A 13,158-nucleotide genomic window follows, 5' to 3' on the forward strand; every position below is an offset into this window, starting at 1 on the left:
CAATAAAGTATTTAAATTTATTATTTAATTATATCAGGGACATCACAGAAAGCTATAGCTTTTCCAAGCAGGTTGGTTCTAGATCTCAGCCTATGACAAGTGAATCAACCTTTGTTACTTCAAATCTGAGGCCCTTTATCCTTGTTAAATTGAATTCAGGAGTGCATGTTGCAAAATATTATGTGCAAATTGGCAAGGAATCTGCTTTGAGGAATGCGTGTTGCAAAATATTCTGTGTAAATTGGCAAGGAATCTGCTTTGTAATTTGCACCAGAAGCATCAGGGATCCAGAAAGGAGTAGAAATCAAACATGTACCACTTCCGATTGTCAATATAAATGAGGCCAAGCCTTCCATTTTTAAGGACTTAACAGGCATTCTTTGTATTAGGCAAGTTGATTCTGGCACAATTCTGAGATTTATATGCTAGGAGCAGAAAGAAGCAACTTGAGTGGTTATGGGAGCCATTTCAAACCAGCATATATTGACGCCTTACAAGTAATAAAAATTTCAGTCTGGTAATGATGGTGGGTATTGGTTGGAGGAAGGATCCTTTGCTTGTTCTACTTAGCAAATTGGACTTCATCGCATGTCTTACTCTACATATCAATCTTACCGTTCAGGCCCATCAAATCATTTTGGACCTTAATGCTTTGGTGTCCATGTTGACTGATGAAGATTTTGAGAACATGGTAACCCAGATAGTAAGGACAGGTCTTCAAGGAATCAAGACTGGATGTTTCTCTTCACCCGTATTGATAATGATCTTACTCATTTTGATGTCATGGTTGATATGAGGCATTCAATATCATATATGTTTATGCTGTTGGCAGCGGGCCAGCGTCCCTTGCGGGGATTCACGACATGGTTTAACAGCCTTCTGTGGATTCTATAAGTCTAGTGGTTGTATCGGGCATTGACAGGTCGATCTTTTGGTGCAATGGCAACCCTAGCTTGTAACAAGTGGTATCAAAGCTTGGTAATAGGTTCGAATCACGTAGGCCATGGCGAGTGACGTTGGGAGGGGGATTGTTGGCAGTGGGCCAGAGTCCCTTGCGGGGATTCGCGACATGGTTTAACAGCCTCCTGTGGATTCTATAAGTCTAGTGGTTGTATCGGGCATTGATAGGTCGATCTTTTAGTGCACCGGCAACCCTAACTTGTAACAGATGCACTCAATGATATCGTGTGACGAGAATGAGAGGATAGAGGATAATTTTATTGGACTGGATGTTGCAGAGAGTTGGAGACCTTCTAGAAGAGCTCAAGAATACCTGGACTTGTTGCAGCCTCAGTTTTTGGAAGTCGGCCCAAATAATGTGAATTTTCCAAGTGTTGTACTATTGTATTATGAGCCATCAGTATCTAGTGCTGATTTTGCATTCAAATTATCTACACTTCCAGCTCTATTCTCGTCTCTGCCTATACATTATAGGAAGTCTATAGTTGCAGAAAGTTCTATGCACTTTATCACAGAGCAAATAAACTTGCATCCATAGTCGGTAGTCCTTCCATCAAGGTATTATGATGTAGATTATAGAAGACCCACCCCCCTCTGCTGTATTTCAACATGTATTCCAATATAAAATACAGGGTCTAGAACATCCCTAGATTTGTTTTCCAATCAGCACGATGATCTTCTAATTCCAAGCCACTCAAATTCAATGTACAAATGTGATAGGCGATTCACCGAGACTAAGGTTGTTTAGCTCATATTGGATCTCAGGTCAGATGGGCTTCATCCCATGGAACTTTAAAGGATTGCTCAGTACCCACCTCCAGTACATCAAACTGTGTAGCATCATTTCTATGTGCAACAGCATTACTACCTGCCTTCTGATTACATCTGAAGGTAGATACTGGTGGTGTATATTTGAATTTTTGAACAGTGTGTTCAATAACATATGGTGCATAACATTCATGTCAATGTTCTGCATCCTGGAAACCATGGTACTGCTGTTTCCAAGCACACTGATGTAGTTCATTCATTCCATGATGATATGGTTGAAGCTCCTCAAAAAATTCCAGTTCAAGTAATAATCCAGGTCACAATGCCTTGAAGTGGGTGGGTTCTCCTCTGTGCCAAGGTGGAGGCCAGTGAAATGCACAGGTGGAACAAACCCACAGTACGTTACATGACGATTAATGATACAGTAGCACAAGATTGCTTAGATGATAATTAAACCTAATAGAGTTTTTTGCCCTTCTCAATGAAGCAAACATTTGCATGAACAAGCTGTTTGTCAGCAGGGTTTTCCTTCCAATTTGTCTCATTTAGACAAGCAACTTACTCATTATTTCAAGTGGTTACAAATTTAGACAAATGGTTCATTCATCTGCAGACATTCCTCATGTACTTCTGATAATGTGCTACAAACATGTCAATAGGTCAGTGCATCCCATGAGTAAGGAATTCCTGTTTATCAAAGTCATCACTCAGATAGTGAACAGCAGCTTATGATGAACCAAGGCTGAACCTAGAACTTACTAATAAAGCTGGATATCATTCCTACATCAAAGTCATATGGGTGATGCAGTGGCAAATTTCACTAATCTTTTCTAGATGGCAACAGGATAAAGCTACGTATGGTAGTGGAGAAATTTCGAAAGGACAACTTAAGCTCCATTGCACTTTTCATGAGAACTTAGATGAGAGTGAAAAATAATTTAATCAGATACAATTGGAGAAGGATTATAAAATGCATGCTGCCATTGTTAGAATATAAGGCTTACCTTTTGTAATAAAGTCATTGTAATGGCTTAGTGGTGTGTAATAATGTTAGCAATAATTAGTGTTCAGAACCTTGGGCAAGTTTCATATTTATTTATTGTTAGTTATTTCTCTTAAACTCTATACGAGGAGATGAGCCTCTTTGTAAGACACTTAAATATTTGATAATATTATACTTCGTCGTTGTCTGTGCGCATAGCTCTTCTTTTTATGAGGCACGAAAACAAGAATTGATCAACCTCATTGCAGTGATGAAGAGCAAATTTCTTGGTTGTCAGGGGTCAGTTATGCCACTTAGCTGTCAGCTGTGGTGTGATAGAAGTTAGAACCACTAGTGGACACGAATACTCTCGTGTCCCTTGCATTGGGTATTTCTAATGAAGCTCATCGAAAAATTCGAATTCCTGAAACTTATTGCCAACAATATATCAACTTGTGAATGGTAAAGTTTGAATTACTTGACAGGCAGACATTTTAATTAAACTAATTTAATGGTCGTGTGTAATTAAAATAGAATTGAATGAGGTGCTATTTTTGTGTGTTTTTATTAGTATAAAAGAAGAAAATGCAAATTAATTGCTAATATAAAGTGAAAATGGCTCTAATTGATGAAAAATAGAATTTTGGAACGACAAATTGTTAGCACAGTAAAAATTTAGAAGAGATGAAAGTGCACATACTAGGCATTAGTGCTACTGTGTTGTCATTTGTGAGTTGCATTCTTTGCGAGTTGCACTTCATTCTCCAGTGGCATTGCTGTCTGAAAGGAATAGAAAATTCTAGAGTACGAACTTTACAATTTCTGAGCAGAAGGAAAACAAGAACTAGAAGCACAAAAATATAGGAAATGTCTACAGAAGTATAAGTATAACAACAATATGATTTTAGATGATTTATTTAAACAAAACAATAAATTTGACAAATTAAAGTATAGAGAAGGCAAACCTCCATGCTAAAGTGTTGGGGTAGAGGGAAAATGGGAAAAAGAAGCAGTAAATTTAAGGAACCCCAATTGTAAGTACGACATGTATTGAAGAATGATGACCATCAATAGATACAAAATCAATAACAGGAGGTGCTGGCAATGCATCATGTTGGACTGAAGATGTCACCATATGAGGAATGGGAGAAATGTTGGATGGTGTAGAAAAACTAGAGACAACAATTTTATAGTAGTAAAAGGGATCACTATCTACCTTAATCACGAAAGACTTTCCTCCATAAAAGAATTTTATAGATTGATGTAGAGTAGATAGAACTGTCCCCAATGCTTGAATCCGTGGTCCATCAAGGAGAAGATTATTAGAAAGGTTTCTTGGCATGACATGGCCTAATGAGATAGGTAATGTAATTGTACCTAAAGTAATGTAATTGTACGTAAAGGGTCCAAGTAGATATTATGGAAACCTTTAATGGATGCTTCCAAAAGGTACAAGAGTAGAAGTATTGACACGAATGTGCTTTAAAAAGTCAATCCTGCAAACATTAATGATAGAATCATTATTGATTAATGCTTGCTTATTCCCATAGAGTTAATATTAACTGCAATAAATAGAGCGATATTTGTTGCTGAATCTTGTAAGGAGTTGAGGAGAAAAAAAATTGATGTCCATCATACTAAATATTAGTATAGATGTATTCAATCAAAGAAGCTGTTTAAAAAGGTTTTGCACAAGGAGGAAAATGGATCTTTTGTAAAGACTTTTGAAACAACTCACAATAGAAGATGAAGTTTCAATAAGACCCCAAAGAGAAGCCTTAGCGTGTGTAGCTTGAAGTTGTTCAATAAGATCATACTCAGTGTTTTAGAGGGAATATGAGGAGTTGACGAAAGAATAGAATTAGAAGGAAGGAAAACAAGAATAGGTTTAGTTTTCTTGCTTGAATATTAGTGTGGAGCAGTTTTCTTTGGGGTGAATTTTAGGTTGGGTGGTTTAATGGAGGAGCCCCCAAAAACTTCACTTCTTTTTGGTTGAGCTGGTTTTTCTAGGTTTTAAAATTGGTTAGACTTCCTTTTAGATGTAGTCCTCATCAGGTGATTGAGCTAGTTCTTCTGAGTTTTTATAATGGGGCTCTCATTCATTTGTCCAAGTAGCTGAATCTTCTCCTATTGGTTGAGCTTTGCAGAGATGATTTTCATGGTTGTAATTTTTACTTGGTTTTGAACAGACGTGATCTTCGAATTGTGATTGATGCTAATCTCTTTTTCATAAAGACCATCCTTGAAACCCATAACCTACTTCAATATTTTATAGAGATTAAGACAAACCCTGCCTTGGTTGAGGAGAGTGGGAGATTAAGGAGCATACCACCTGTTGATGTGTTCACTAGGCACATGCAAACTCAGAATAAAATACCAAAGTATCTTACCCTCTCTTGAACAAAATCTTTCGGATGCTGAAGATTTGCTTAAGGTTCATCCAAGAAAGACTGCAAGGTTCCGAATGTAGGATCTCTATGTGTGGATAAGCCTAGTTGGTTGTTGTAATTACTGTTTCATCAAAGGGCATTTATGATTCGAAAAGACTCAACAATTGATTAGCAGATGGTATGCAGTAAGGATTTTCCCTAATACTACTAAATGATTTAAAAAGAAAAGGCAAAAGGTGAGGGTTTAGAGGGAATTCTAAACTACTCTAGCATGAATGGATGAAGAAACGATATAAGTGAAACTCAACTAGTTATAGCATTGCCATACATGAACAACTTTGCTAGAACTAATGCAATCTTCTAAGGATGTTTTAAGGTTTTCAAATCACTGTCACCCATAGACACCATCAATTGAATGCATATCAAGGGTTAAACAATAATCGAACTTAAACACTTTTAAATGCTCCAGTTGACCACACAAGGCTCGCTTACAATCAACAAGGAAGCTAGTGGTATGGATAACGAGCTTCACAAAATATCAAATACAACATTCCATCGTGAAACCTAATACTAAAACTATCATCAAAAGATTAGCTTAAGAAGATAGAAGAACCATGTAATGAGCTTCAAGGATTGAGTAAAAACACCATAACTTCAATGTTTCATTAATCCAATGGCTAAATAACAACAATTCTTCAAGTCTAACTCTTGCTATTAGTGCTCTCTCACTATTCACTATTACTATCAATTGTTAACTATTAATTGCTCTTATTCCTATTCTCCTTATTTGTTTTGCATGAGAAGAGTCTTTATAGCTGCATCAAGCACAATTGCGTACACTTTGCTTCTTAAAATATAGTGTCTGAACTTCTTGATTGCTTTCATTAGCGCATAAGCTTGCTTTTCAATGTTGGGATACCTTAATTCAACATCTTTGAGAGGAGCACTTGTGAATGCTATAGGATGTTCATCCTTTTCTTCAGTGAGAATAGCTACACATGTGTGTTCTGAAGCGAAAGAGTATAGATAGAAGGATCTTGTATAATCTGGGCTGACTAATACTAAATCGTCATTGATTGCTTGTTTGATCTCTTCAAACGCCTTCTTAGCTTGTGTAGTCCATTCAATCTTGGCATCCTTTTTAAACATCTCTTTTAATGCCCTGATTATTTATGCAAAGCCAGTGATAAATTTTCTCACAAATTTGATCTTGCCAAAGAATGACTTGAGCTCTTTCTTGCTTGCAGGCAAATTTATTGTTGATATCGCTTTAACTCTGTCAGGATCTATTGAGATACCTTTCTCTGAGATAACATGACCTAACAATTTTCCTTCTGTGACCCCAAACATACATTTCTTAGGGTTTAATGAAATTCTATATCTTTTACATCTTTGGAACACTTTAACGAGATCTTCCACATGTTCTTCCCTTTTTCTTGAGAATACTATGATGTCATCCATATAAATGATGATGCATTTTCCTACCAAATCTCTGAAAGCAATGTCCATGGCCCTTTGAAAGGTGGCTCCTGCATTAATAAGTCCAAATGGCATTCTTCTATAAGCAAATGTCCCCCATTTAGTTGTGAAAGCTGTTTTCAATCTATCTTCTAGCTCAACCATTACTGGATTATATCCCAAATATCCATCCAAGAAGGACATTATTTGTGACCCATTAACAATTTGCAAAACCTCATCCAATGATGGCAAAGGATAATTATCCTTCTTTGAAGCTCGATTGAGATTACGAAAAATCTACACACAATCTGATATCTCCATTTTTCTTTCATACAGTAACTAGGTTGGCGACCCACGTCGAATGTCTTACTGGGAAGATGATCTTGCTGACAACAATTTCTTGACTTCTTGATACATTAAAGGCTCCAAAAGAGGATTCACGGGTCTTTGCCATTGTCTAAATGGCTTGCTTCCTTGCTTCAAAGGTATTGCATGGGTAATGATTGAAGTGTCGTATGTGTTGAGATCTTCATAACTCCATGCAATAATATCTGGGAAGTGTCTTATGTTCTTCAATATTCCTTCCTTCTCTTGCGGGGTACAGGCTTTTCCTATAAATACATTTTTGATTTGCTCTTCATTACCAAAATTAATGGTTTCACAAGCATCTCCTACATTGTGGCTTTTGATTGCCTGCAATTTATTTGGGTCGAATATTCTTTCTAATTCTATCATGCCTTTTGGAATGGTGTTAGTTTTCAAATTCAGGATACCTTCTGGATCAAACTCAACACCTTCTAAAATCTTCTTCATCAATGATTTGCGTTAGGAAGACATTTGAATTGGTTAAGAAATCCAATATATGCTTGTTGTCTTCAAATACTTGAAAAGTTGTAATATTATCTGGAACTGAAGGTATTGGAGTATTGGAGTTAGCTCAATTATGAACTTCTTCAATCCTTCCATTGCAAGTGGAGCTAATGAGCTGCCAGCTTGGGCAAGGGAGTTGGCTACTTGATTTTGGTGTCTGTATACTGATTGAATGTTGAAAGCTTCAAAGCTCTCAATGAGATCCCATACTCGATTGCGATATCTTGTTAACCTCTTGACATAACATGCATACCGCTTCTTTATCTGTCTTATGACAGTTTCTGAATCTCTGAATACATGTAGGATCTTGGTTTTCTACTTGATAGCGAGCGACAATCCATGAATCAATGACTCATACTCAACAACATTATTTGTACATGGAAATCGCAATCTATGGGCAGCCAAATATGTTTCTCCTGAGAGACTAATTAATTCAAAGCCAGCTCCAGATGATTGTTTTGATTTTGAACCATCAAATCTCAAAGTCCATGCTTGATCTTCATCTTTCTTTTCTTCCTCTTTTGATGTAATTGAATTTTTGTCATAGCTCTCTTCTAATGATGAGTTGGATGCAGTTTATTCTTCCCATGAACTATCACTCTCTGGGATTTCAATTTCTTCTAACACTGCAACTACGAGAATCTTCTTGTAAACTTGTTCTAATGCAATTTTGCACATGGCACATGAAAGCTCTGAATGGAAGGCATTATGTATCCTACACCAATTTGGCAGTAGTAAATCTTGATACACGCTGGGCCCCCAATTTCAATCCCTTGTTGAATGTTCTTCTGGACAAATCTTCTGAAATTTTCAAACATCCTTTCGCTATCTGAATCATGATCACTTTCAATAATGGCCTTAGTTGACTCCGTGATTTCATGTACATTGTCTTCTTCTTTAGGACCCTGTAACATTATGATTTCTTCTACCTTAGGCTTGTATGTTCCTAAGTCTGTCTCTAGGAATAAGATTTCATTGCCTTCTCCATATTTTGTGATCATCAACTACAACCTGGTAGTGGTGTCAATTTTGATTTGGTTGGGAACTCCTCTCCATGGAAGCCACATGTGAAAAAATTCTATTGAAACATAGCCATTCAATTTGCGGGACCAATCCCTACTCAAAAGCATGCCATAAGTATCTGGGATCTCTACTACTGAAATATCAATGAAATGCTGAACTCTAGGGTCTGCTGCCAACTACACGTGGATATTATTAAGCTCTGCTACTACTGGAACTTCTGTCTTGTCTAGCTACGCCACCTTTTTGGTAGTAGGTGTAGGAGTTATACTGAGCTTCTGGCAAATAGCTAACGACATTACATTGCTTGAGGCTCCTGAATCATATAATCAGTTGTGTAGGAGTTTCCCAAAAATTCTTATTGAAAGTAAGAATGGAGCTGGTTCATCTTTTCCTTGATGTAAAACTATAAACTACTCATTCTGATCTTGCTGACTTGTCTAACTTAGGTCGAGATTACTCCCTTTGATGTTCCTTCTTCAATGCTTTGTTGTTTTGACACCTTTTGTTTATTTGAGTTCTTCTTGATGTTAGCTTCTTTCCTTGAGGTAATCTCATTCAAAGTAGGCTTCTCTTCGATTTTCAGGTTTTCCGAGGTCCTTTTATTGTCCCTTTTAAGCAAAGTCTTTCCTTCTAACATATCTTCTTTATTGGTCAAGAAGGATGCAACTTTAACCATACATTCATCACTATCTGATTGCTTTTCCTCATTCACTACTTCTTGTTGAATCACATTTATATTGGCTTGGGGAGCATTGGTATCTCCTCTTGGAAGTATTGGAAGTGTTCTGGCTTGCTGTTGTGGCATCACTCAAACTATTGATCAGTGTCTCCATAATTTTAGGTACCTTCATCAACTCAAATAATGACAAGCTTATTTTGACCTTCTTGAACTCCTCGAGCACATATAAGCTGAGTTTCTTCAATTCGTCCCTAGGAGGAGGAGGGTTGTTCCTTCGTCTGTACTCTGGAGCATCTTGCAGATAGCTTGGAATATTACTAGCATTCGGATCGGGTGGAGTTGAGAAATTATTTGGAGGAATGGAAGTTGTTAGTGGATCTTGATTTCTTTGATTCCTCTAATATACTTCCGTTCCTTGATTGCCTGATGATTGCTGTAATGTATGGACTTATTTTATGCCTTCAACTAAAACATTGTTATTTAGAGGAGGGAACACATATTCTGATTCTTCAATGGGTCCATTCGCAGAAGCAGGTGGAAATGGAGAACCTGGAGGCACCATTGGAGCTTTGGGATATTGATCCTCTAAGCATGTTGAAATAGGCTTATAGCTTTCTACAACTAAGGCTTGATCATATCGCGCTGTAGGAACTATTTCATATCCTGTTGTTGTAGGATTTTCAGGTGCCTATGTGTTGCACATTTCTTGTTGAAATATATTTGTAGTTATCTTGAATTCAGGGCATTGGAGCTTCGAGTGTTGATTTGTATTATGCAATCTGCACCAACAAGACAATGCTACCTCGACCATGAGTACTTTGTCAACTGGACGATTATCTTGATTTTGTGAATTGGGTGGATTATCCAACGACGAAATTACATCCCCATTGTTAGAAGCCGTATTCCATGTCCTTCTTTGATATCCTTGATTGTTTCAGAAACCTTGATTATTCCCTGCTTGTTGATTTGGATTGTTTGCTTGATAACTTTGATTACTTCTTTGCATGTTGTGTAACTGATTGTTTTGATTCGTCAGGTATGTCACTTTAGTTGACAACTTTTTGACTTGTTCAATCAATTCTTTCATTTCATCTTTTTCTTCTTGTGTTCTTGCAGATGTTGATGCACTTTGCAAGTAGACTGGATGCACTGGTGGGGCTTGAGAAAGTGGAACTCCTGGGTGAAGTACCAATTGGTTCGATGGTTGCACACCAGGGTATGTTGCTTGCGGAATTGGATTCAGGACTGGGGTTTGATGCGCCAAGGCTTGACTAATTGCTTGAATTTGGTTCGGTGCCGCGATAGGTCCCATATGGAGTAATGGCCCAGTGATGGTGTGCCCCATGTTCTTGCTCACTTCGATGGATTTTGTATATGCTGCATTCAGATCATTTGGTGTGGGATAGGCTCTTACGAACATGGAAGTCAAATGATCTAGGGCTCCATAATAAATTTCCCTCGGGTCTGCAATGAGATATGGATGTCATAACATCGTATAGGCTCTATGGAACCGATTGTTAAAAGAAGTGATAGGCCCATGTTCTCTCCTCTCGATCTCCACAAATTGTCTATATAACTCAGCAGGTGTTGTTGGAATGCCAAACTTTGCAATAAATGCATCCTTCATTGCGTCCCATGTTCTGATTGATCCTATTGGTAGATGAATGAACCAAAAGTATGCCTCCTCTCCTAACAAACATGGAAAGAGTCTACAAGCCACATCTCCGTATTCAATTTTCCTATTGCGTAGAAGATCTTCGAACATCTTGATATGATCTTTTGTTGTACGATTGAAATCATTGGCATTGAACTTAGGACAAAAGTTCTTCGGATTTTTAGTCATATCATGATATACTGCATAGTCTAATGGGGATGGATTATTGATCAACCACGTAGCTCCATTGAGCAAATGAAGAGGAGGAGGAGGATTTCCTTGAGGAGGGGGATTTCCTTGTCCCAACATCGTGTTTCCTACTTGTGAACTTGGTTGGGTAGCTGACTGAGAACTTGCTTGTGATGTCGATTGGGAGCTTGATGGAGTAGAATGAGAACTTGCAAGATTCACTGATTGTGTAACTACTTGAATACTCGTTTGAATTGCAAGTTGGACTTGTTCTTGAAGTGACGGAGTTTGGGATGAATCTGTCTGATTGAATGAAGTAGTTTGATCTTGTATTCTCAATACAGGTTCCTTTAATGTCTCTCCCTTCTTCGCGCATTTTGATCTTGAAGTAAATTGCAATTCAGTTAGTTCCTTCCCTCCTTGAGTTGACCTCAATATCCTTTGGTGTTTCTCGGGTGAGAAAGATCCTATGCGCTCCAACGTGAAGCAATTGTTTCTTCTAACTCACTGTGGGTTTTGTCGATCATGAAGTGCTCTTGTGGCAGCTCTTCAGATTCTTTCATCCTTTGCTTCTTCTTGGTCTAACAAGATTCGAATTCTGGTGTACTCTTCTTCACTTTTTCTAACTCTCCAAGCTAGGTCGTTTAATCCTGAAAAGAATATCTTCTTGCACGTTACCTATTTCCAGATCTGGTTGTAGCACTTCGTCCAATTCTCTGTGTGGCAATACCATTGAAGATGATAACTTCTTGAATACAACTTGTCTTTGAATGACCTATTTGGGAGCAACTCGATCTTCCAATCTCTGGGCTTCGAAATCTCTCTCAATCTGAGCGTCAATTTTGTTTGCTATCTCCTCTTCTTTGTCTAACACAAAAGTGACTCCGATGTATTGTGGTGAATTGTTTTCACTTCCCAGGGGAGATTATTCAAACTGGAAATGATGTCTCTTTTGTCTCCTAAACCTGGTTGCTTGATTTCTCCTTCTATAGCCAGTTCACCTCTTCTAACAGGAGCAGGTAACACCATCGTGATTCATATTCATGACGCCAACTTTTAATTTGGTTTCAACCTCTTCTTTCTTGATTGCCATCCGACTGATTTTCGATAATTCTTGCTCTAGGAATGATGGTGACTAGAGGCAAATTTCCTTGTCGTTCCTCTTTATCAATTATTGCTCTTGTTGGAATTCAGCGTGATTTCTTTGGTTTCTCCAAGCAAGAGTATTAAACTGTGAGATGATATCTTGTTGTTCACCTAAACTGAGATACTCTTCAGGCAATACCATTCTGCATCATGGGTTGCAAGAAATCTTTTCGCTTGAGTGAAGTGAGCCCTCCTAGTGCCAATTCCGTTGATGTGTTTTTTAGGTGCATGATAACACAAAATAAAATACCATAAGTATCTTACCCTCTCTTGAACAAAATCTTTTGGATGCTGAAGATTTGCTTAAGGTTCATCCAAGAAAGACTCCAAGGTTGTGAATGTAGGGTCTCTACGTGTGGATAAGCTTAGTTGGTTTGATGTGATTACGCTGCAATCACAAGGGGACTTACATTTGAATGTCGAAATGATTGATTCGTTGGAACTTAGGTCCTATCTACTCAATTGGAAGATAAAAAAGGGAAAAAGAGGTAGGGTTTGAGAGAGTCTATACTAGGTCCTAGAATGTAAGAAGATAGATAAATGAATAGGTGGAATCCTACCAAGCTAGGTCTCACCATCAACTTGAACAATTTGACACAAGCTCAATGCAATCTTCTAAGGATGTTTCAAAGATGTTCGAACCAATACCGCCAAACATTGATCACTATTCAAGTTAATGCATAAACAATGAGTGTAGGATGATTCAAGTTTAAGCTAATGTTATTTCAGTTGACCACACAAGACACACTCACAATCAGTAAGAGGCTAGTGGTATGGATTAAGCGGATTCCACATGAATACATTCAACAACTTCTACTATTCAATCTAATTTATTTATCATCTAACATGAGGATCCAACAAGAAACCATGCACATTGTAAAGAAACAACTCACTTCACCATAACTTCACTGAAAATACAGTTCATTTACAACTTAGGCAACAATTTCTGCCTTCTCCTCCTATTTTACTCTAACTTCTATTCTATTCTCTTTAGACTATCTATTGACTATTGCTATTCTACTCACTATTAGCTATTAAC

This window comes from Cryptomeria japonica, chromosome 11 (assembly GCF_030272615.1).
Source record: "Cryptomeria japonica chromosome 11, Sugi_1.0, whole genome shotgun sequence".
In the NCBI taxonomy this organism is placed as follows: domain Eukaryota; kingdom Viridiplantae; phylum Streptophyta; class Pinopsida; order Cupressales; family Cupressaceae; genus Cryptomeria; species Cryptomeria japonica.